At 39.2% G+C, this 22,696-nt stretch overlaps 1 protein-coding gene across 2 annotated transcripts in view; it reads left to right on the forward strand.

Annotated features, from left to right (window-relative positions):
• The window catches only part of FHIP1A (FHF complex subunit HOOK interacting protein 1A), a 193,005-nt gene that overhangs the window by 85,271 nt on the left and 85,038 nt on the right, over positions 1-22,696 (forward strand). Inside the window, exon 3 of one of the 2 annotated variants that reach the window (XM_033133927.1) lies at positions 1,926-2,031. The exons of the other annotated variant lie outside the window; for it this stretch is intronic. The gene's annotated coding sequence lies outside the window, so the exon portion shown is untranslated. The remainder of the gene's footprint in view (positions 1-1,925; positions 2,032-22,696) is intronic. 2 annotated transcript variants of the gene reach the window in all.

Genomic DNA, 22,696 nt, shown 5'->3' on the forward strand with positions numbered 1-22,696 from the left:
TCTTGACTATCTTTCCAGGTCAATTTTTCTCCCAAAGATTAATTTGATATTGACTTTGATACAATCCACAGTTTTACTTGTACTCAATTGTGTGTGCCTGTATTACTGTATTAAGTTCTGTAGGAATGTACCACCTGTGTAGGTTCCTGTATGCACCACATAGTTGAGACACTGAACAGTTCCAACTCTGTAAGGAGCCCTCCCATGCCCTTTCATAGTCATTCTGCTCTCCTCCTTTTGTCCAGCTCCCCATCTTCCCACACCTAACTCCTGGCAACCACTAATCCATCACATGGTATGCAACCACTTGGAATTGACTTTTGTCACTCGGCATAATTCCCTGGAGATTTATTGAAGTTGTTGGTGTCAATTTATTACTTTTTATTGCTGAGTAGTATTTCATGGTATGGATGTACCACAATTTGTTTAACCATTCACCCGTTGAAGGAAACCTGGGCTGATTCCAGTTTTTAGCTATTACAAGTAAAGGTACTGTGAGCAGTTGTGTACAGGTTTTTATATGAACTAAAGTTTCATTTCTCTGAGATAAATACCCAGTAGGTCAATTGCTGGGTTGTATGGTAGTTAGCATTTTATTTTTTAAAGAAACTGCCTAACTGTTTTCCAGAGAGGCTGTACCATCTTACGTTTTCACTAGAAATTTTTGAGTGATCTAGTTTCTCTGCAGCCTTGCTAACATTTAGTGTTGTCAGTGTTTTTTATTTTATCTTATTCTGATAGGTTTATAGTGGCACTTCATTGTAGTTTTTAATTTGTATTTCCCTTATAGCTAATAATGTTGAACATACTTTTATGTGCTTACATGCCTTCTGTGTATCTGTCCTCTTTGGTGAAATCTCTGTTCATGTCTTTTGCCCATTTTCTAATTGGATTATTGGTTTTTTACTGTTGAATTTTGAGAATTCTGTAATATTCTAGACACTAGTCCTTTGTCAGATAATGTAATTTGCAGATATGTAGTTTGTCAGATAGGTTTTTTTTTTTTTTGCCAGTCTTTAGTTTGTCTTTTTATCTTCTTCACGTAGGCTTTTATAAGGAAAACATTTTCCAATTTCATGAGGTTCAGTTTATCAATTTTTCCTTTTGTGGATCTTGCTTTTAGTGTCAAGTCTCAGAACTCCTTGCCTAGCCAGCATGGACTTTTGATTTGTTCCTCTAAGACCCTCTAACATTGATCATAATTTTTTTAACTTGAGATATCTGTGTAGAAATTGGTTTGGAATAGCCTTTGCTTTATTGATAGCTAGACTATTGTCTTTCCCTTTCTCATGCCTTTTTTTATTCATTTCAGGTATACAAAACAACATAGTGATTAGACATTTATATACCTCACAAAGTGATAACCCTGATATTCTATTACCCGTTGGACACTGTACATAGTTGTGAGAATATTATGGACTATATTCCCTATGCTATACTACATATGCCCATGACATTTTAAAAATTATAGTTGACATTCAGTGTTATTTTATATGTAGGTATACAGCATAATGGTTAGACATTCATATAATTTATGAAGTGATCTCCCCAATAAATCTAGTACCCATCTGACACTATATGTAGGTTTTACAATATTACTGCCTTCTCATGTCTCTAGTTAGAAGAATATCAGGCTCCCTTTTATTTCATGCTGTCAAGAGCTTTCATAAAATACTGCAATCGTGGTTCAGAATAGGGGCATCTGAGTTCTAACCATTTGTCCTATCCACTGTCTCTTTTGCCAGTTCTTCTACAGTTTCTCTCATTGTAACATGTAAAAGGAATTCTTCCTCCTTACCGCGAAGCTTGGTGATGAATGTGAAAACAGGGGTTCTTGGGACTCATGTGCTCCCCTAAAGGGGTAAAGGGCTTTTTATGAGTCAGAAGCTGCAAACCTTTAAGGCCTTCTGTTTTATGTTTTACAGCTCCCCGTAGGCCAAGGTAGTCGTGTAGTAGAATAGCCAGGTGGGTCATTATGAACTCTTCAGCTACACAGCCTCGTGTTTCATGCTGACTCTTCTTACTATCTGGGTAAGCAGAAGTCTATTTCTTAATCTCTCTCTTCTTCAATTTCCTCATTCGTAAAATGGGGATAAGAATAATATCTACCTCATAGGGTTGTTCCAAGGATTAAATAATTACGTATAAAGTGCTTGGAGCTGGGCCTTGTAAGCCCTTATGGTTGTTGTAAATAGTTGTAGTATCACAACTCTTGCATTAGAATCCCCTTGGGTGGTTGGTAAAGTGTAGATTCCTGGATCTCTACTCTTAGACCCAATGAATCAGAACTGAAGGGTCAGGCCTCTAGGGACCTGCATTTCGGCAAGATTCCCACATGCTTCTTAGGAAGGCTAACGTTTTTGAACAGTTACTTAACCTGTCAATCATTTCCATTTCTCCATGGTAACTAAACTCTCTGGTCTTTCTTTAGTGGTGTGGTGGGTGCTTCTGCCAAGGCAAAATCCTTCTCTCTCTAAGAGCAGTCCTATTGGTGCCAGAGACTCACCCAAGTTTCTATACAGAATCAAGTTATGGTAGAGCTATATATCCAACCGATGCTGTGGTATGCCCACTGTGGGAGGCAGGTGTGAGACCATAGGGAGTGGTGGAGTCTGGGGCAAAGTGGAGCATTTGGTTCCTAAAGATCCCCAAATGAAGGTAATAGTAATAAGAAGTAAGTCTGTGGGCTGGAGCCAGTATTCTGGCTGCCAATTTTAATGGTCTTGCATATAGGTATAGAGCCGTGTCTGCGGGGTAGTGCTATATGGGAGACTCTATTTGCAAATCTGTATGTCAGTTTTCTTGTAAATGAGCTGTTCAAGGCCAGTACTTTTTCTAGCAGCTTCTCTGTTGGGGATTATTGTCCAGTGTAAATACTAGAAATTAAACTCCAGGGATAGCTGTAGGCTATACAGATAGCAGAACATGTTTCCTTTCTCAAAAGAAATAGCACTCCAGGACTTCTCCCACAAGGGATGACATAGAAAGGACACAGAAGTCCTGTCCCTGAGGGACTTAACTGACATTTCCTCTGTACAAGACATGACTTTGCCTGAGAGATCCTTTTAAGATAGAGGCTAGCTCTAGAAACACACCTGGCTTCTTTTTATAATACCATGGGCGTTCTCTTAACCAATCTAAGTGGTTCCCTAGATTGCCAGTTCTTTCTATTCACTCTGGAAAACACACTTCACTTATGCCCACTCCTTGCTGAGTGCTGTCTAGTGGGTTATTTCCAGCGTGCTCTTGAGGTCCAAACTTCTCCTCCCACTGCTGAGTTGTATGCATTGCTGTAGTCAGTACATAATTTCATCAAATAACATATAAACTGATGAAATATATGTGTGAAAAGAAAGTTGGTTGTTTCTATGAAATTGAATTCTTTGGAAAGACTGCAGACAAGCTGCTATAAAACATTGCTGTCAAATTGGATGCGCAAGAGATAACTCTAAAAAATTGGGAAGATGTTTAAAGTATGGAATAATTCTACACTTAGATTGGTTCACACTGAGATTTTTCTCAACTTCAAGTAGCCAAGCTGAAAGTTGTATATTACACATTATATATATGTACGTATTTGCTATTTTTAAATTATTCTGTCTTAAATGGAATTTTCTATTAATCTACTGACTGTAATCTTAGTTGCAGTAGGATTTCTGCAGTTATTCTGCTATATGCTGACAAAATTGAGTAATTGACTAAGACTAGTCTGCAGCTAAGTGGGAGGAGGTTCGTTTTTTTAGAGAAAACAATGCTCTAAAAGCAAAGTATCTATAAATACCTTGAAGAATTCTTACTGAAATTTGAGGTTTGACTCTTTTATACCACAGCTCTATCTAGTTTCACAACTACTTAAATATCAGTAAGTATACATTTGGTGAAATCAACATATTGTTTTCTCTTCTTGTGAAAAATTTCTCATATAAATGATGCTCATTATTCAATATAAGGTGATACAAAGTAATTCATTTTTCAAGTTCACGGGTATTCAAAATATGGTACGGCAGTAAAATGGGGTGTAATAAATTATCCTTACTTTAGACAGGAACTGATAAATTGTTTTCTGTAAGTTCTTTGTGATAAAAAGCAGTTTAGAAAATAAAAAATACTAACAGTCTGCTTGTATGTCTGACTGTTCTGTTCCCACCAGCTCCTCTGGGTGTGTCCTGTTTTCCCCAGTCAGGCTGGCTGCCCAGCTGCTCGGGTCACACCCAGTGGACCTAGCGCCTCAAGAGCAGGAACTCCCATAGTCTCCTGGACCGAGGATCCTTCTAAGCAGTGATGTGGAAGGTAGAACAGGCAAGACATTTTGGATAAACAACTACCTAAATTTTTCCTTATATGGACTTTGGGCCTAGTCCACAAGAGAGACACAGCTCACTAATACCCTCCTCGAAGAACAAAATTTGCTCTTTGGATATATAAGTACCCCCTAACGGTAACCAGTGAGTCAGCTGTCCTTTGTGACTGGCAGACTATTAGATGAAGCTAGTGTTATCACTTTTCTCTAGGTTGCTCATCTATTCTCATTAAGGATTTTTTTTAAGCATACCAAATTGGTTTTTAGACTCTGTCTTGCCATAGCAGCAAATGACTAGATAATCACTTAGGACCTGTGCGTGGTAAGTGCCCAAGAATGTTTGTTGGATGAACAAATGACTTTGCCAATCTCAACAGAAATGGCTTGCATTTGGTCATAACCCCAAGTGGAGACAAGCGTTGTCAGTCAGGTTAATAAAGCATTACGCTGAGCGTGGGGGTGTTAATGCAGACATAAGGTAGGAAAACGGCGTCGCCTGAACTGATAATTGGACTTCAGCCGTGCACATCCATTTCTTTTTCAGTCCTTTATGTTTCTTCCTCTTTTCCACCAAGAGAGCTCATCCTTTTGAGACTCGTGTGTGTGTCACCAGCATCCAGCAGTACTCACTAAGCTCCTACCGGCCGAGTGCCGGGTTTCGTCCCTTTTATTGAGCGCCAATGCGCAAGTTGAAGGATTGGCGTTTATGCGACACCGCTTCCTCGGGGAAGGGCTAATCTGTGAGTACACACGACTTTGGCACTGCTCTCATCCCTTCAGTAAGCTAATTAGATCAATCACATATTTTGGTTGGCAAGCTCTGGCTGCCTCTGTAAAACAACGGATAAATCAGCTTGGCTTTGTGCTGGGAGATGTTATCAGAGCTGGGCTCTTTGTCAGGACGAGCCATTAGTGGGCTCTTTATCTTGATCCTGTAAATAGCCACTTCCTTTACACAGCAGAGGTCACACTCTGATTCCTTGCTTATCACTGTTGTCACTTACTCGAGTCCACCTTCCCAGGCGCCAAACATGGCTTATACACGGTGCACAGGTGATGCTTCGTTCTGTGCGACTGTGGGTCCGGTTTTAAAAAATGCTTAACAAATAAGTAATTGCACTAAACATATCACAACATTTATGGAAATTAAAATAAAACGTTTCTTGTTTGCCCCTTAATGGGTTATGAGATATGACTTGCTTCTCCCCTTTCATTCTCCCAGTATTCAGTGTTTCTAAGTTCTCTTCATTTTCCCTTAAAAGCATTTTTTAAAAGAAAATTTGCCCAGCTCTACTTTCCCTTTGTGCTATTACCTGGTCCGTCCCTCATCACCACACCACCTGCTTTGTCTGTAATACCTCTCTCCCTCTCTCTCTCTCTCTCTCTCTCTCTCTCTCTCTCTCTCTCTCTCTCTCTCACACACACACACACACACACACACACAGCCTCCTTTTGCCTCATTCCAACATATACCATGTTTATCTGCCAGACTAACGTCCTCACGTTCCTCTTTTGTCCTGCAACGACTTTGCTCAGAAATCTTTATCAATGGCCCATTGCCTAATGAACTAGTAGTGCTTAACTCCCTTTGCTGGCTTCCAGTAGTCTGCTCCACACACTTTTTCCGTGGTAGTTCCTCTTCCTGTAAAGTACGGCAGTCTGCCCAGGGTAAGCTTTTACTCTTCCCTACAGGATGGGGCTGTGGTTAGACCTTGGGTACTGGGGTCAGATTAGCTTGGGGGCAGATGCTGGTTCAACCACTTACTTTGGTCAGTTAACCTCCGTGTGCCTTAGATTTCTTATCTATAAATTGGGCAAAATGATAGTCCCTCCATCAGAGACGTGTGGGTTGTATCTGTATCTGACATATAGTAGGAATTTAGCAAAAGTGTAATGTATTATGCTTATATAGTCTAAATGCCCTTCTAATAATTATATTAGTACTTATATAATGCCTACTATGTGTCAAGCTTGGTCCGAAAACCCACACTTATATAAATTTGTTTAATCCTCACATGGACTCTATGAGGAAAGAATTGATTCCAGTCCCATTTTATAGATGAGAAAACTGAGGCTGAGAGAGTTTGTGACTTGCCTAAACTCACACAATTGGTAAGTGGCAGGGCTAGGATTTGAACCTAGGAAATCCAGCTCTAGAGTCAGTCGTCTTAAGCACTATTCTATATACCTAAATTCTTATGTAAACCCCCTTAAAAAAATCTCCTCGGCTACCCAGCCCATTGTGATGTCTCCCTGTTGGAAACTCCTAATGCACGTAACAGGCAGAATAAGTTAGCAATTGCTGAAGTTCTCATTGTTTAGTATCCTTCAGCCCTGTATATATACTAAAAATACCTTTGATTACAAAGTTATTACAGTAGTCCCTCCTTATCCACAGGGGAATACGTTCTAAGACCCCCAGTGGATGCCTGAAATACTGGATAGTACCGAACTCTATATATATTACGTGTTTTTTTTTTTTTTTTTAAATACATTCATACCTTTTCACTTAAAGGAAGCACTTTGCAGCTTCCCTTTGGCAAATCCGAATTGCCAGCATCACTACTCTTGTGCTTTGGGGCCATCGTTAAGTAAAATAAGAGTTGCTTAAACGTAAGTACTGCGATACAGCCACAGTTGATCTGATAGCCGAGATGCTACTAGTGGCTGGTGGGCAGGGCGTGTGTACAGTGGAGACACGGGACAAAAGGATGAGTCACGTCCCGTGGGGTAGATTGGGATAGTGCGAGATTTCATCACACTACTCAGAGTGGTGCACAGTTTAGAAATGATGAATTCTGGTATTTTCCATTTAATATTTTTGGACTGCGGTTGACTCTAGGTGAGACCACGGAAAGGGAAACCATGGATAAGGGAAGACTAGTCTACATGCTTAACTAGAGAATTTGGAATATGGAAACATCAAAGAAGAAAATAAAACACACCTGGAGATAACGGCTATTTATATGTTACCTGTCCTAATCTTATTTATAAATATTATACACAGGACAATATAGGCTTATATACACATTACATATAATTATGGTCATGCGTTTTGCATCTTTTTCTTGCTTCCCATTATAGTGAGTATTTGCCTACGTCATGAAATGTTATTCTACTGTTGCCATTATAATGAGTGCAAATAATTTAATGTTTACTTAATTTGTCTGCAGTGGACATAGTCTTTACTTCCAATTTTTAAATGACTAATAAACATTTCTACAATTAAGTTGGGTCATAGGTCATGGCTTTCAAAAGGACATCTGGTATGTGTGTAAATTGGCCTTTCAGAGATTGAACCAATTGATTGCTTCCACTGTAGTGGGAAAGTCCAGGTGTTTCACTGCCCTTGTTGACGGCTGGTTCACTGTTCTTTTTGACCGATAATGGTTTTGATTGTCCACTGTTGTGTGATAGATAATCTAGGGCAAGGGTCATGGCTCAGATTGCACTGAACCCAAAGCACTTTTAAGAATAAGCACATGGTGCTCCAGGAATGCTTGTTTGGTGGATTCTTCAGTGGAGATGTGATGGGCTTTATAGAATTCTGGGATTTAGGAACTGGAGGAGATGGTACATTTAATATGGCCTCATGTTTTGAAGATAAAGAAAGTGAGACACAGCTTAAGTAACTTGTCCAAGTTCATACAGATTTCTGGTTTTCAAACCCATTGATTTTTTTCACTATGAAACCCTGTTCCTCATTTACCTTAATTATTCACCCACATCTGTCCATCCAGACAGAGCTGATCAAACCTAGAGGTGCTGCTTATGACCATAGAATGTTGGCCACTCTTTGGGGTTAAGGTAAAAGGATTCTGATGAACCTTTTCAGACAGTCCATCCTTGTCACCATTTAATTCTTTCTTTCCCCACATAGAGCTTCCCAGTTGCCAATGTTTTTAACTCAAATAAAATGGAAGGAGTGTGAAGATGGGGACCCGAGATATGGCCTCTCCCTCTGTGAGGTTGTTTAGTGCTTGCTTTGTGCTTGGAAATAGTGTTCCTTAGAGGTCGTGGGCTTTTGTGATGCTTGCAATGTCTGACTTTGTGGTCTTTCTCTTCTTCTCCTATGGTGTCGAGAAAAGCTATGGTACGGAGCTCATCCATGGAAGCTGGCTCAGCCTGACGAAACCTTGTCCCCGAAACTGGTTCTTGGAGCCATTACTTTAATGCAACTTTGCTCTGTAGGTTCAGAAGCATGGAAATCCTCACTGCCCTCTCTCCTTGCTTCTTTCTTAAACGCTCTTGGTTTCTCAGGAAGGGCTGGGTAGCATGGGTTCATATTTCTGTACGTCAGTACTGTGGGATGAAAAGCAAACGCAATGAATTTTTGCAGTTCAATATAAATTTTTTTGATATTGTGATGATCAAGCTGTACAAAGGTTGGCAGCGTCAAGGCTGGAAACACATGTTAAATCCATATTTCATCTTTATTGCCAATAAGATTGACTAAAATTACCAAGGCAAAATGTTTCCTTACTCGTCTCAGTCTCAGAATAACCTACGTTTATCATCCGGTCCTTAACAAAGAACAAAAGATGCTATCAATTGATTATATGAATCATCTTGATGGATTACAATTTTCCCATAAAAATAATCAAAAAAGAAATCTGCTTTGAAAAGCCTCTTGCCTTTGGGGAAGGTGAATGCCTTAATACTATTCAGTATGCTTTCGGATGAGAAGCTTAGAAAAGGAACTTTTTAAAGTTGATCAAGTCCCATTTATCTTTTAGGAATATGTTATGGTTGTTTAAATAGCATGCAAATGATAGGTAAAACTAGCCTTAAATTTTTGGCAATACAACCCTCGTTTCCTCTCTTTTACTTATTCATTCATTCATTCAACAAATATTTCTTAGAGGTCTACTATGTGACATGTGTTGTGGGAGGCATTGGGGGATATAGCAGTGAGCAAAATGTAGACCTTGCTTTTATGGAGTTTATTGTCTTGTGGGACAAAATGTCCATTCCTTCTGAGAAGACTTCCTAGTTGTGGAGACTTGTAAGCCAAGACCTGGGAATGAGAAGAAATCTTAGGGACCCAGCACTGAAGAATATGCCTCCTCTGAACAGACCTGGAAATGCCACGGGAAAGGGAATACACATACGAGATCTGACAATTAAGTTCGCGAACTCATCCTAGAAAAAGTGCTACACACCTCATTGCTGAATATCACTATGGTCACCTTCAAAGTACTCCCCTTGGGAAGCTATGGATCGATGCCAGCACCTAGTCCACCCTTCAAAGCAATTCTGGAACTCTTTTTCTGGAATGGCCATTAGAGCTGTCATCGTATTACCATTGATGTCCTGAATGTCATCAAAATGTCTTCCTTTCAATATTTCCTTTATCTTCAGGTAAAGAAAGAGGTCATTGGGGGCCAGATCAGGTGAGTAGGGAGGGTGTTCCAATACAGTTATTTGTTTACTGGCTAAAAGCTCCTTCACAGACAGTGCTGTGTGAGCTGGTGCATTGTCGTGATGCAAGACCCGTGAATTGTTGGTGAAAAGTTCAGGTCGTCTAACTTTTTCATGCAGCCTTTTCAGTATTTCCAAATAGTAAACTTGGTTAACTATTTGTCCAGTTGGTACAATTTCATGATGAATAATCTCTCTGATATCAAAAAAGGTTAGCAACATCATTGCAACAAGATCGGGAACTTAATTGTTGGAACTCGTATGTCATGATAAAAAAGAGGGCCATGAAAATATTCAGGTGTAATTACAGAGTCTTCATGTCAAAAACAAAAACCATTTGTTGTTATTTTAGAGCCTAAACTTTGTTTCTCTAGGTGGCCAGACCTCATTCAGCAGGGGAAATTCAAAGTCTCAGGTCACAATTACAGACACCCTTTTTGGTCCCCACTTCATCTGCTCCAGCAGCCTCGGCTATTCTGTGCCTTGCCACTTGTGACTTCAGTTTGAAAACTGCCTGATGATTCTTTCTCTAGGTTGACAGTTCTGATTAGAGTAAGTGGATTATTTCTACGCAGAAACCAGGAGAAAATTGTGACATGCTTTTGTGCAGTGATGCCACTGATTTTGCCTGTATCTTGTCCTCTGAGGAGTTGTCAGAAAAGACTGCAGGCCATTAGTTGTATCCTACCTCTAAGAAGTGGCGAAAGTACCTGCAGGTACAGTTCTGGAGGTTCTTAGAAGGTCTCTCTGAAATAGTCAGGACCCACTTCTCCACTTTAGTATGTAAATGGCAGCCCTCAGAGAAAAGCCTCCCTTTGGAGCAGACTACAGACTCACAGAAAGCTAAGGCTAAAGCTCCAAGATCTCAAATTCTTTGAACTTTCTTAGACACTTTTTCCCCCCCAACCAAATCTTCTATCGAACTCTAGAATATAAATCTGATAAAAGCAATGAATTGACACCTTAGAGAGTTGTAATTTTCATTAGGTTTTAAATGCCTGAAGCACTGATTCTCCCCAAAGCTCTTGGGTTCTGGCAAACTGAAAACTAGTGAATAGTAACAGCTCACTTTTATTAGAGCTGTACTGAGAGTCAGCACTGAGCGCTTACGTCCGCATCACGTTTCAGCTCTTGGGCAACCCTGTGAGGTAGGCTCTTCTCAGGTTTCCAGATGAAACATCAGGCTTCAAGAGCTTCAATGTCCTGTCCAAGGTCACATGGCTAGGAAGTGACGGGAGGGGGACTTGAGCCTGGGTCTCCCTGACTAACCAGTCAGGGCGCTTAAATGCTGAGCTGGTGGGATCTCAGCAAGTTTTCATGATCCTCCTGAGACCGCATCTGTGGTCACCGCCAGCACCAGGATTGGGACCCAGGAATTCTGATTCCTGGTCCAGTGTCCCATACCATAGTGACAACTGCTTTGGAAATACCATAGGGCTATTAATGGATAAGCTAATTTCCTGGGAACACATTCCCTTAAAACAAAATTTAGTATGGGACACAGGTTCTTGTTTTCACATAGCTTAAAAATAGTTTTTTTTTATTATTATTTTTTAATGGAAATGAGCATGTGTTAAAGGAGAGGGAAAAAAGTTTCTCCTTCCTTCTCTCTCTTCCCTTACTCTCTCTTCCATAATCAGATGACTCAAAAAAAAAAAAAAATCTTGGAAAAGCATTTATTTTTGAAAGAAAAAAAGTTAATAGCTGGGCGAATTTATTTGTCTCATTCTCCAGGTTGTTGGCATTTATTTATTTATTTGTTTATTTATTTATTTAAAATGAATTAAATCATCTACCAGGATGATATAAAGGATAAATGTTTTTGAAATGGTAATGTAAGCACATAGAGTAAAAGCCACTTTTTTGTGTTAATTCTTAAGCTTGGTTTGGGAATCATTTAGAAGCCTAAAAGACTTGGTATTGTTTTTGTTCATTTGCCTAGCAAAGGTGATGTTTTTCCTCTGAAGGCTTGTAGCGTTTTAAAGAATTCTTATTTCAAAAGTATGATATTCTTTCTTTCTAATTATCTTCAACAGGCTTAGGTATGTAGTTCCTTGTAGGTGACTGCTAGTGGAAGTGGTTGTCCAGCGAGGCCGACTCCGAGATGGAGACTTTGTGCGCAGGGATTTATCAAGGTGTACTCTCTGAATCAGCACCTGTGGGGAGAGGGGGAAGCAGGCCTGGGCAGAGCGAGATGATGGGCTGCCAGGAAGTCTCAACCAAGGCCTGGGCTCTGCAGAGGGCTCTGAGTCCAGGCAAGGATGTGGGCTGCCTTCCAGGGGAGGGGGCGATCCCGGGTAAAGTTGCTGTGTTTAGCAGAGGGCAAGCTCTACAGAGGGCTGATGGCCAGCCACACTGCTACAGCTCGGAGAGTAAACCTGTCAGTCCTGGAAGGATAGGGGGGATGTCACAGCACCCAGAACAGTGCTGTTAACTTTTGAAATCAGAAGGGTAGGGGAAGGCGGCGAGAAGGCCATCCCACAATCTTTGTGTGGTGAATATGGTTTCAAGTTAGATGTGGTTGTACAGATGTAACCTGTTAACAAATTCAGTTTACGTGTGTGTGTGAAGAAAGTGTGATACATAACCCTGTAAAAATAGAACCATATTTAAAAATACAACTTAACCTGATTCGTGGTGTGATTTATTCTTGTATTAAATTCCAAATCTGGCTGAGTCAACAGATCCTGAAGTTGTTCACACAGGAATGTGCTTTGTATTCTAATCATCTGAGGAGAAGTCTGGGTCCACGCAGCATGGAGAAATTGAGCATGGTTATAGAAACTATAAAATTGGGAGCCTAATTGCAGAATCTGATCCATAGGGCGGATTTAATGTAAGGCTTAATGACCTGAATTTTTATTTAAAATATTGCTTAGTTTGTATTTCATAAACAGGTACAGAAAGACATCTTAATCTGCTAATTTAAATTATGTAAAAGAATGAGCAGATATACAACTGAAGTTATGAGCTTCTCCTCACATTATCGATCAGTATATGCGATACGAAAACAAAAACCGCACAAATGGTTTGAATCAGCATTTTGGGTAATGCATCTTTCAATAGATGTTAACATATCCCCTCTTAGAACTACAGTGATTAATTGGGATATATTAAATGGCTAATGTTTGGCGGTTTTTTGTGTTTTTTTTTCCTTTTTACTGGTAAGACAATCAGTTTCGTTCACCTTTCTAACATGCATTAGAATTACTAACCAGTTGGACTTCATTTGCATAACTAGACTTGTGTAAGCAAGGAAATGCACCAGCATCTCCAATGGCTGAAACTGCCAGTTCTCTAGACTGTTTGAATGAAGCATTGTGGTGGTGGCAATGACTAATTGACTAGTGCTTCTCACAGCTTTTTAAAGCCATACTCTGCCTATTCCCAAACTTGTAATTTTCCTAAAAGTGAATTTGTGATAACTGCAAATTCCATAACCCTGTTCTGTTGACCTTAGGGTGAAACAAATAAACAAATGGAGATATTTCATGAGGAGCTGAATGCAGGGAATGCAGGGACACACTTCTTACTTAGGTGAATTGCTTCCCTGTGTCACCTCAGATACAGCCCTTGCAAACTTGGTGTCAGTGAAGGAGCCCCTCCTTGGCGAAGACATTCCTAATGCCCTCTCCTGACCCTGGCTGCAAATTGACTCCTCCTCTCACACATCTAGTCCTCCCAGCTCTCCCCGTCCTCCTGCCTGTGCTTCTTGTTAGCCATGCCACCATTCCCTCTTCTCTAAGCTTCAGTTTCTTCATCTGTAAAGTGATATGCCAGTCCCTACCTCCTTGGGTGGCTGGGACAATTAAATAGGCAGTTTAACGTGGTGCCTGGTACAAAGCAGGTGCCCAATACCTGGCAGCCCTTCCCACTGGTGGCTTGTACTCTTGCTAAGTGCATCTCCCCCATGTGAGCTGCTTAGTGCCCGAGGCCTGGGACTGAATCTGATTCACGTGCTCCACACAGTACTTCTTGGGCAGTGGATAAATGCTTCTTGATTTACCCATGCATAACAGAAGATGTGATTCCTACGCGTAAGGAGACCAGAGTCTGGGTCTGAAAAAACTATAAAACAGCAGAAATGACATCGCCATAGGGAGGTGTAATTAAACTAAGGTTTAGAGAGGAAAGATACTACTAGGACAGATTTAAGGCAGGCACTTAGTAAAGTTCAGCATAATGGCTTTTCATCCTGGCCACCAAAGGTTTAGAGATGCGAATTTTTTTTTTGCTAAATTATACTGGACATCTTCTATTTCTGCTCTGAATTTTACCCCCTTCTACTTTTAATGACAACTTGTTCTTTGAACTGTACATGTGACAGGGATGGACAGAGTGCTTTTTCTTTTCTTTTTTCTTTTTTTTTGGCCCAAGCAGGTGGAATTAGATCTGAGGGCATCTGTTTAATGCATCCAGGTCCTTTTGACATTTTTGCAACCATTTGCTGAATATAGCTATCATCATTTATACTGGATGTGCTGTATGCTGAGCATATGCTAGTTTCATAGGCTTGCTTGTAGTTAATGTGTAGATAATTTGAACATTTTTGCTTTTTAAAATTTTTCATTATGTAATTATTCTGTTTAATGATTTTGAAAAGTTCCTCCAGAGAGAGCTAAACTAGAATAATTTTTTTAAGTCCTGTTTTTTTGGCTCATTCCTTTGTTGTTTTCAAATTTATATCCCACATATCAATGAAATCATATGGTTCTCAACTTTTCCTGTCTGACTTATTTCACTTAGCATAATAATCTCAAGATCCATCCAAACAAATGAAGAAACAAAAATTCATAGACACAGACGATAGTTTAGTGGTTACCAGAGGATAAGGGAGAAGGGGAGTGGTCGATGAAGGTAAATGGGATCAAATATATGGTGATGGAAGGAGAACTGACTCTGGGTGGTGAACACACAACATGATATATAGATGATGTATTACAGAACTGTACACTTGAAACCTGGGTAACTTTACTAATGGTTGTCACTCCAGTAAACTTGAATTTTAAAAAATTGTATTTGTTGGGCTACCATGTTCTGCTTGTGGTCCCTCTCCACCCCAATCACATAAGCTAGGTTTAGGAGAGAAATTGCAGGGGTGTGGGGAGGTCTGTTCAGTTACTTGTTTGATCCCCCCGGAGACACTGGCGCTTTGATCTTCTACAAGTGTAGCTTCTCTGATCTTTTATTCTGTTAGGTGTTTGTGTCTCTGTATGATGGATGTTTCACTGACCCAAGTAAATGGAAAAAAAATTTCTCCAGCCTTTAAATGTGTTGCTTTCCTTGTTTTTTCAGAAAACACACTTTTCTTGGGTAAGAACATTTTAGAGGCATTTGGCATCAAATCAACAGAATTGTGGCCTTTAATGGAATTTGAAGCACCGAGAGGTGGTTTGATTGTCAAGAATCCATTTTTGTTTCTTGTTGTCTACACTCCCTTCATACCAGAAGGAAACAACACTCCTCTTATTTTTTTAAACAAGAGTATCTGATTTCTTTGAATTTTGTACTTTGGTTTTTATTGTCACTTTCCTTTATCCCTTGAAGGGGAGGAAAAACTCTCGACTCTGTACAGAGTAAAGTAAATTATGAGGAAAATGGTCTACAGAGTTAAAGAAGATGAGCTGAGGTATCGGAACTGAATCTAAGCGTGGCCATGATGCTGTAGACGGTCTAATTCAGAAACGTATTAGTCATTTCCATATACTCTTGATTTGACTAATTACCCTGAAGGCTGGCTGGCAGACTGAATTGCTCAACTCAACTAATAATTTTGATCACATCTATGGATAATTATAGTTTTGTGCAGGCAACAAACATAGAACACTGATTATGTTAGACTAAGGAAGATGTTTTTGTAATATGATCACAAAACATTTAATTCTAGCCTCATAGCAGCCCTTCACCTTTTTCTTATTTTAAGGCTTTAATTCTGAGAACATACTGTAAGAAAATGTTGTGGCAATATTTTGGAGAGAAGCACTTTGTTTTGTCAATAAATAATCTATAAAGACGTGGAAGAGTCCCTGGTGTTAAGGCAATACTTATATTTTAAATGTGCTTTAATTATAATAAGCATATTTTTGGAAGCCCTCAGAACTAGTATGGTCAGATTTAAAGATCCAAATTCTCTTAAAGATCCAGATTCTCTCAAAGATCCAAATTCTGTGATTTCTCACAGAAAGAACCTAGAAATAAACAATTTGTATGACAGAGCCAGTTATTTCTGTCATTTTCCGTACCAGTTCATTAGATGGATACTGATGTTACCGTGATCAGGTCTACCTGAAACCCAAATATTTATATTTGTTTGGTTCTCATTCTATCATCATCTTTTTCCTCACTTTTGAGAAAAGTCTTTCTCAAGAGTATGATGCTTATTGCTGAATTTCTAATTGGCAGTGTTTGTATGCTGTATTTGTGGGTGTAAAATTAAAATATTTTAGAAACAGAGCCATGTTTACTTAACCGAAAAATATGTGTTTAATTTTACTTGCATTGCCTCTTGGATGGTTTACCTATCTATATTAGATTCTTTTCCTATGAAAGCAGGAAATACAATTTTCTAGGAACATTGTGCAGATTTGCTGTGTAATTAATTGTTTGTGAAGCTCTTTCAGGGTAGTTATTCTGAAGAAAGAGACAGTGTTGGGTAGTAACTTCATCCACTGTATATGTCCTTGAAACCCTCCCCACCCCCCAAAAAAAAGAAATCAGAAAGAGAAAGAGAGAACAGTGATTTAACAGGTTCAGATATCTTGGGGTTTATCCTTGGGGAATTGTAGATGTATACCTGCTCTTTCCATGCTTGGTCCCACTTTCTACCTGCCTCTCACAGTGTGAGTATCTTGCTGTGCTGAAAATAATTCTTGAGTTTAAAGGAACACATTATTTTTTTGCACAACCTGACCCCAAGGGCCTACTGCTGTGTTGGTTATTCAGCCATTTCTCCAACTTAATGAGAAAAAGTATGTTGATTTCCAACAAGTGCCTTGCTAAGGGGTGTTCAGTAGTAATTTTGAGTATTTGCATGCCTTGCCTAAAGCATTGACATTAGAACCTAATCTCTAGATAAGTTGCAATTCCATTCCAATAGTAATGAGTCAAATCATCAATTTTTGGTAATTCCACAGGGCATAGAATGGAAGTGAAGTATTATGCATATATGTATGTTAATATTATATAAAGTTATTCTTGTAAAAAAAAATGGAACTAGCCAAATTCTTCTTTTGCTTCCATGGCCTCTTTATAACGCCTTTGATTTGGGAAGTTAATTAGGTCTATAGTGCAAGATGTTTTTGAGGGGAATATAGGAACCCTTGTTGACTCTCCCTGTTCATTGTTTTCTACCTGAAACACCAACTCTAGGGAGAAATAAGGCCAAATGCAAAAGTTTCTGAAGCAGAAGTTGATTTGAAGCAATCTTTGATTTTCCTTTTCTTGCTTTTGCTTTCTCTTTCTTTCCCTTCTGTACAAAAGACATTGATACGTACATGTTAATTTAGTGGAGAAGAGTTTTAATTAAAGAAGTGTAGATGGCCTGAAACCATTCAAGTCTATGCCAGTCACTCTAGAGGCAAGTGGAGATGAATTGAAGCAGAATATGGGAGCAACATGATCTACCCAGTTGCTTCTGGAGGCTTATAAACGAATGCCGTGCTCCCCAGGAGGATGGCCTCTCTGCAGGTCTGCTTAGGGGGCTGGCAGCCAGCCAGTCAAGAAGCCACCATTGCTGTGACAGAGGAACTGCTTAATGTAAGTCGTTTCAGTGTTTAGTTTTATTTCTTGGAAAGACATCACAGTAAGTTTAAATTCTGGACCCCCAAGCAGAAATTAGAGCCTCTATTACCCTTTGTTAATTGCAAATTACATATGGCTTTTCTATTGTAGAGTCTCTGAAAAGGCAGCAACTAATGATTAGTATTTACATCTGTATGCAGAGCTAGACTAGCGTGTGTGTGCATGTACATGTATGTATCTCTGTGCATGGCAGCGGGGGTGGGGTGGGAGGGAGGGAGGAGGAGGGAGGGAGAATGCATTTCTCATTGAGGTGAAGCACTGCTCCATTCAGGGCTCACCAGTCTCGGGCCGAGCTCTGTTTCAGAAGTCCACGGAACCACCCTTGTGGCAAAATGACAGCTTCAGAGCAGTGAGATTGCTGTTAATGAGAGCAGTATCTTTAAAAGAGAAAGTTTAAGGAACTTATTTTCAAGTCCATAATGATCTTTGATTTTCAGGGCTAATGTTAGTTTGAAAGAATAGGCTTCGTACAAGTAGGAAAAAAATCCTACTAAAAAAAGCCAAATAATATGAAAAGGTGCATAGTGGTGAAACTGCTCAAGTATAACTACAGTCAATTGCAATGCTGGACGCTTTTTGGTATGAGATATCTTCATAGTGAGCTATGTTTATTTTGACTGATTTTGTTTTTTTTGAGAGGTCCTTTAAAATTATCGAGGACCTTGGAGACCCTTGGAAAGGGTCTTGGGAAACTCCAGGGTTCGTCGGCTATATTTGAGAACCACTGATCTTGACAAAGCTATAGTGATCAAAACAACATGGTACTGGCACAAAAAGAGACTCATAGATCAATGAAGCAGAATAGAGAGCCAGAAATAAACCCACGCTTATACAGTCAATCTACAATAAAGGAGGCAAGAATATACAATGGGGAAAAGCGAGTCTCTTTGGTAAATGGTGTTGGGAAAACTGGACAGATAGATGAAGAAAGAAAGAGAGTGAGAGGGAGAGAAGGAGAGAGCGAGAGAGAGAGAAAGAAAGAAAAAGAAACTGGACTACTTTCTTGCACCATATACAAAAATAAACTGAAAAGACTTAAATGTAAGACCAGAAACCATGAAAGTCCTAGAAGAAAACATAGGCAGTAAATTATTTGGCATTGGTCTTAGAAATATCTTTTTACATGTTTTCCCAGGCAAGGGCAACAAAAGCAAAAATAAACAAATGGGATTATATCAAACTAAAACGCTTTTGTACAGTAAAGGAAACCATTAACAAAAAGAAAAGGCAGCCCATTGAATGGGAGAAGATAAGAAGATATTTGCAAATGATATATCCCATAAGTGTTTAATACCTAAAAAATGTAAAGAACTCATAGAACTCAATATCCAAAAAACAACAATCAGTTTAAACATTAGGCAGAGGAGAAAAAATTTGGCCAGATCATTAACTTTCCAAATTTCTAGAGCTTATAAAACCTATAAGCTTAAGGTAAACTGCATAAATTTAACCCAGTAAGTATTGTTGTGCAATAACATTAAAATAAGCATTAAAAATGTGCTCCTGAAAGATAAGAGTACCACTCTTCTGAATTCTTTACACTTTCTCAACATCATTTTCGTTCATATTTATTCCATTGGAGGGTAACTCATGTAAGTACAGATGTGGGTGGTTTTCCTTTGTGTGTTTTCTAATAAATACTTTCAAACATTTTGTGGTCATTATAATCGATTCAAATAGCATATTAAGGTACTCTTTTATCAGTACTCACACCCATCAGCCTATAATCATTGTGCAGGCTGTTTCCTTTCATTCTGAGGTGAGGACGAGACTTCAAGTACATTGTACGCATAATGGCTATACTTACTCTGGACTTACTACGTACTTTCCTTTTGTTCAGGATTTTTTTCTTTTGTTACATCAGAAAGTGTTTTTGCTAAGTAGTCCATAAACATGGTATCAAATTCAAAGAGTGAAGAAGGGTGCACATGAAAAGCAAGTCTCTGTGCTTCCTCTGTCCCCAGCCACCCAGGGCCCCTCTGTGGAGGCAACCCCCTTAGAGTTCTCGTGTATCTTCACAGAGATCATCGATGTATTTACAAGTATACAGAGTAACATATTCCTTTGTTTTCCTTACACAGTGGTGGCATACTACACTTGCTGCTATGTACCTATCCTGGCAGTCTTTCCATATTAGTACATTCAGGGGTGCATCCTTTAAAACAATCGTGGCACGGTAGTCCATAATATAGAAGTGCCATCGTGTAGATAGCTGGACTATTGCTGATGGAGATTTAGGATCTTTCCAATTGTTTACTATCTAAACAATTCTACAAAGGACATCACTCTAGTTGCAGAGCTGCTAGTGGTTAAGAGAATGTGTCTGAGTCAGACCCCAGATAAGGTCACATATCTGTGTGACCTTGATTAGATCAGCTCCTCCACGTCTCTGTGCCTCAGGAAAGGGGAGTCTAGTCCACAGGATTGTGGAGAAGATGTAATGAGTTAATGTATTTAGAATAGTACCTGGCACAGACAAGTGCTCAATAGGTATCAACTTTTGCTGTTACTCAGGATGCCATTTTGTAAGGTGAAAGTGTATTTATAGGATAAATGCACAGAAGTGGTTTTGCTGATCAAATTTAATTTTGTAGGTAGAACACCAGTTTATGCTGTCACATGAGGTGCAGGAGTGCACCCATTTTTACTTACCATAAGTCACCTCTTGATGTGTATAAATCTGGATCTTATTGTATACTATTGAGGCCCAGGTAGTTGTTGGTCAAGAGGGAGAGATTTCAAGTGAAAGTTTTCTTTCCCCTGAAAATTTTCAGTGCCTTTAGAAGATCTTGCTTTTTATCTTTATTAACACAATGTCTTCTCTTGATGATAAACTGATCATGGCAATAATATATATGTGAGTGGTAAGCTACTTTAAACCAGTAGGTTTTTATTATGTACTTCTAGACTCTTTTACTTACTCATGGATGAGAAAACGTAGTCTTTGAAATCGTAGTACCATTTGTTAGAGAGATTATATTTCCATGTAAGGAAGTCTTACATTATTTTTATGTTTAAAAAAGATGTGGAATGAGAACTTCATAGTCTTAGGTTATCACAGAAGTGCTGCTGTTACTCCACCTCCCTGAGGGTGAGACACCTGTATCAGTTAGCTCAAGGGCCTGTGGTTTCCTCCCTTTCCGTCATGTTTACAGCACACAACAGACACCCAGCTCTTCGTGGCCTGTTTCATAGACTGCTGATGGAAGGTGTTTACCCTGATCGGCATAGGATCAAGTTCTAAGAGGCCAGGAAGCTGTTGACTTCTGAGCCTGTTGCTAAATTACAATAAATGCTAATCATTTTTTACCTCTGACCAGTCATCTTGCAGTGTTTTGGGTAGGAGTGGAAGTGCTTAGCCAGCCATGAAATTTATAAGGCACCTGAACTGATTATTATTCAAGAGCGTGATTACTCATCGTCTGGAACAACCCCAAGTTGTTGAAGCAGAACTATTGGTTACCTCTGAAGTCACAGAAGTCCTCCAACTATTTCTTCAGCAATACCTTCATAACGCGAACTGGCTATTAGCCTCTGTATCGGGACTCCTCGTGGTTTTACTGTGAATGCATCTTTACAATGGCCTTTAAACTTTTATAAAGGGGTCAGTTCATGAACCCTTTTCAGAATTGGCTAAAAACTATAGCCACCTCTCTTCAAAATATTATGCCCACAATTTATGAGACTCATGAAAAAAATATATATATTTATAAAATTTCATTGTTACTTTACTCATTGCACTTAGTATGTCTTATGCCATGCATGGATGAAGGACATTTTCAAAAAGGAGGCTTTTCAAAGGTAATCATCACATTATCTTATACACTGCAGGTTACATATATGAAAATTTTCACATGAAAGTGTATGAAAAACTGCTGGTACGAAACTTATTCTGACTGATACAGGTGTAAAGTCGGGTATTAGACCGAACAGGATAACTTCCCAGAGGTACCTACTTTTACAGAGAATACGACCAAGACAGGTGGGTCATAAACTTAGTTTTTTTTCCCCAGGAACATTTCTTGAGAAGAACTTTATTAGTATGAGAAGGTTCTTAGAGAGATTCAGAGCATCTACCTCAAATCTCTGCTTTAAATTACTACCCCATAGAAGTTGTCAGGTATCTTATCTCTGCATTTACCTTAGCTGAATTTTAGGGTTTTGAGGCAGAAGTCTTAAGTTGTCTCTTAATAGCTTCCCACAAAATAGTGATGTGAAAGGATGGTGCCAACTACTAAGATTATATTGATTGATTGGGTTGTGGGGAGACTTTCCCCAAGAATGATCCAGTTTTCATGTCTCAACAGATCACTCCATGTGTATAAGAAACTTCTTTTTAGTCACTAATGAGCTGATGTCTCAACGTAATTTACAAAAGTTATAATTTTTACATTCCAAATCTTTGCCAGTAGGGATTTAGTTCCTTAAATAGCATTAAAAATCAAGTCCCCAAACAAATTTCAGGTATGAATTTGAATATTAATTAAAATTTTGCTTTTCCCTTTATTCTGTTTATCAGTCAGTTGCATGACACTTGAGTATGACCTAGTTGGCAGCCTGTTCAAGTGAAATTAAGACGTGAAACATGGTAGAATTATTTCGTGACGTTAATACTGTTCCATAATCTTGTTACTATTTTGAAGTATGCATTTATCAAAGCCTGAAACCATTTGGAATATAAGTATTGAGAGAATTTTCTTTGTGCCCTTGTAATTCTTGAGAAGTTTTGTGTGTGTTAACTGGTGACCTACAACTTGGTGGAACCAAACAGGATGCTGCTTTCCTGAAATGATGGACAGTGAATGAGCCAGAGCTGAACTATGGCAGATTGAGGGAGGCTCAGGACAAAGTCCAGGAGAGTCAGGGTTTTATGTTCCACACAGCCCAGCATTGCTATGCGATATGACTGCGAGACAGAAAAGGTAACTGGGTCACAGGCTTAGAGCACAGGGAGGATTTAGGTTTAATAGGATTTTATGAGGCCCTAAGTAGAGGTTGTCTGAGGTAGTTTGACCCAAAATGAATTCCCCCCCCCCACTATTAGTTATAACTGAGGGCACAGGGTTCCCCTCCTTCAATTATTCCCAATATTTGAGGAGTCTTCACCCTTAGATGCAATTTTTCGTGATAAGCGCTTTTATAGTAATAGCCTTTTTATGTGTTTAGTAGCAGTTC

Source organism: Rhinolophus ferrumequinum, chromosome 18 (assembly GCF_004115265.2).
Source record: "Rhinolophus ferrumequinum isolate MPI-CBG mRhiFer1 chromosome 18, mRhiFer1_v1.p, whole genome shotgun sequence".
NCBI classification, from domain to species: Eukaryota; Metazoa; Chordata; class Mammalia; order Chiroptera; family Rhinolophidae; genus Rhinolophus; species Rhinolophus ferrumequinum.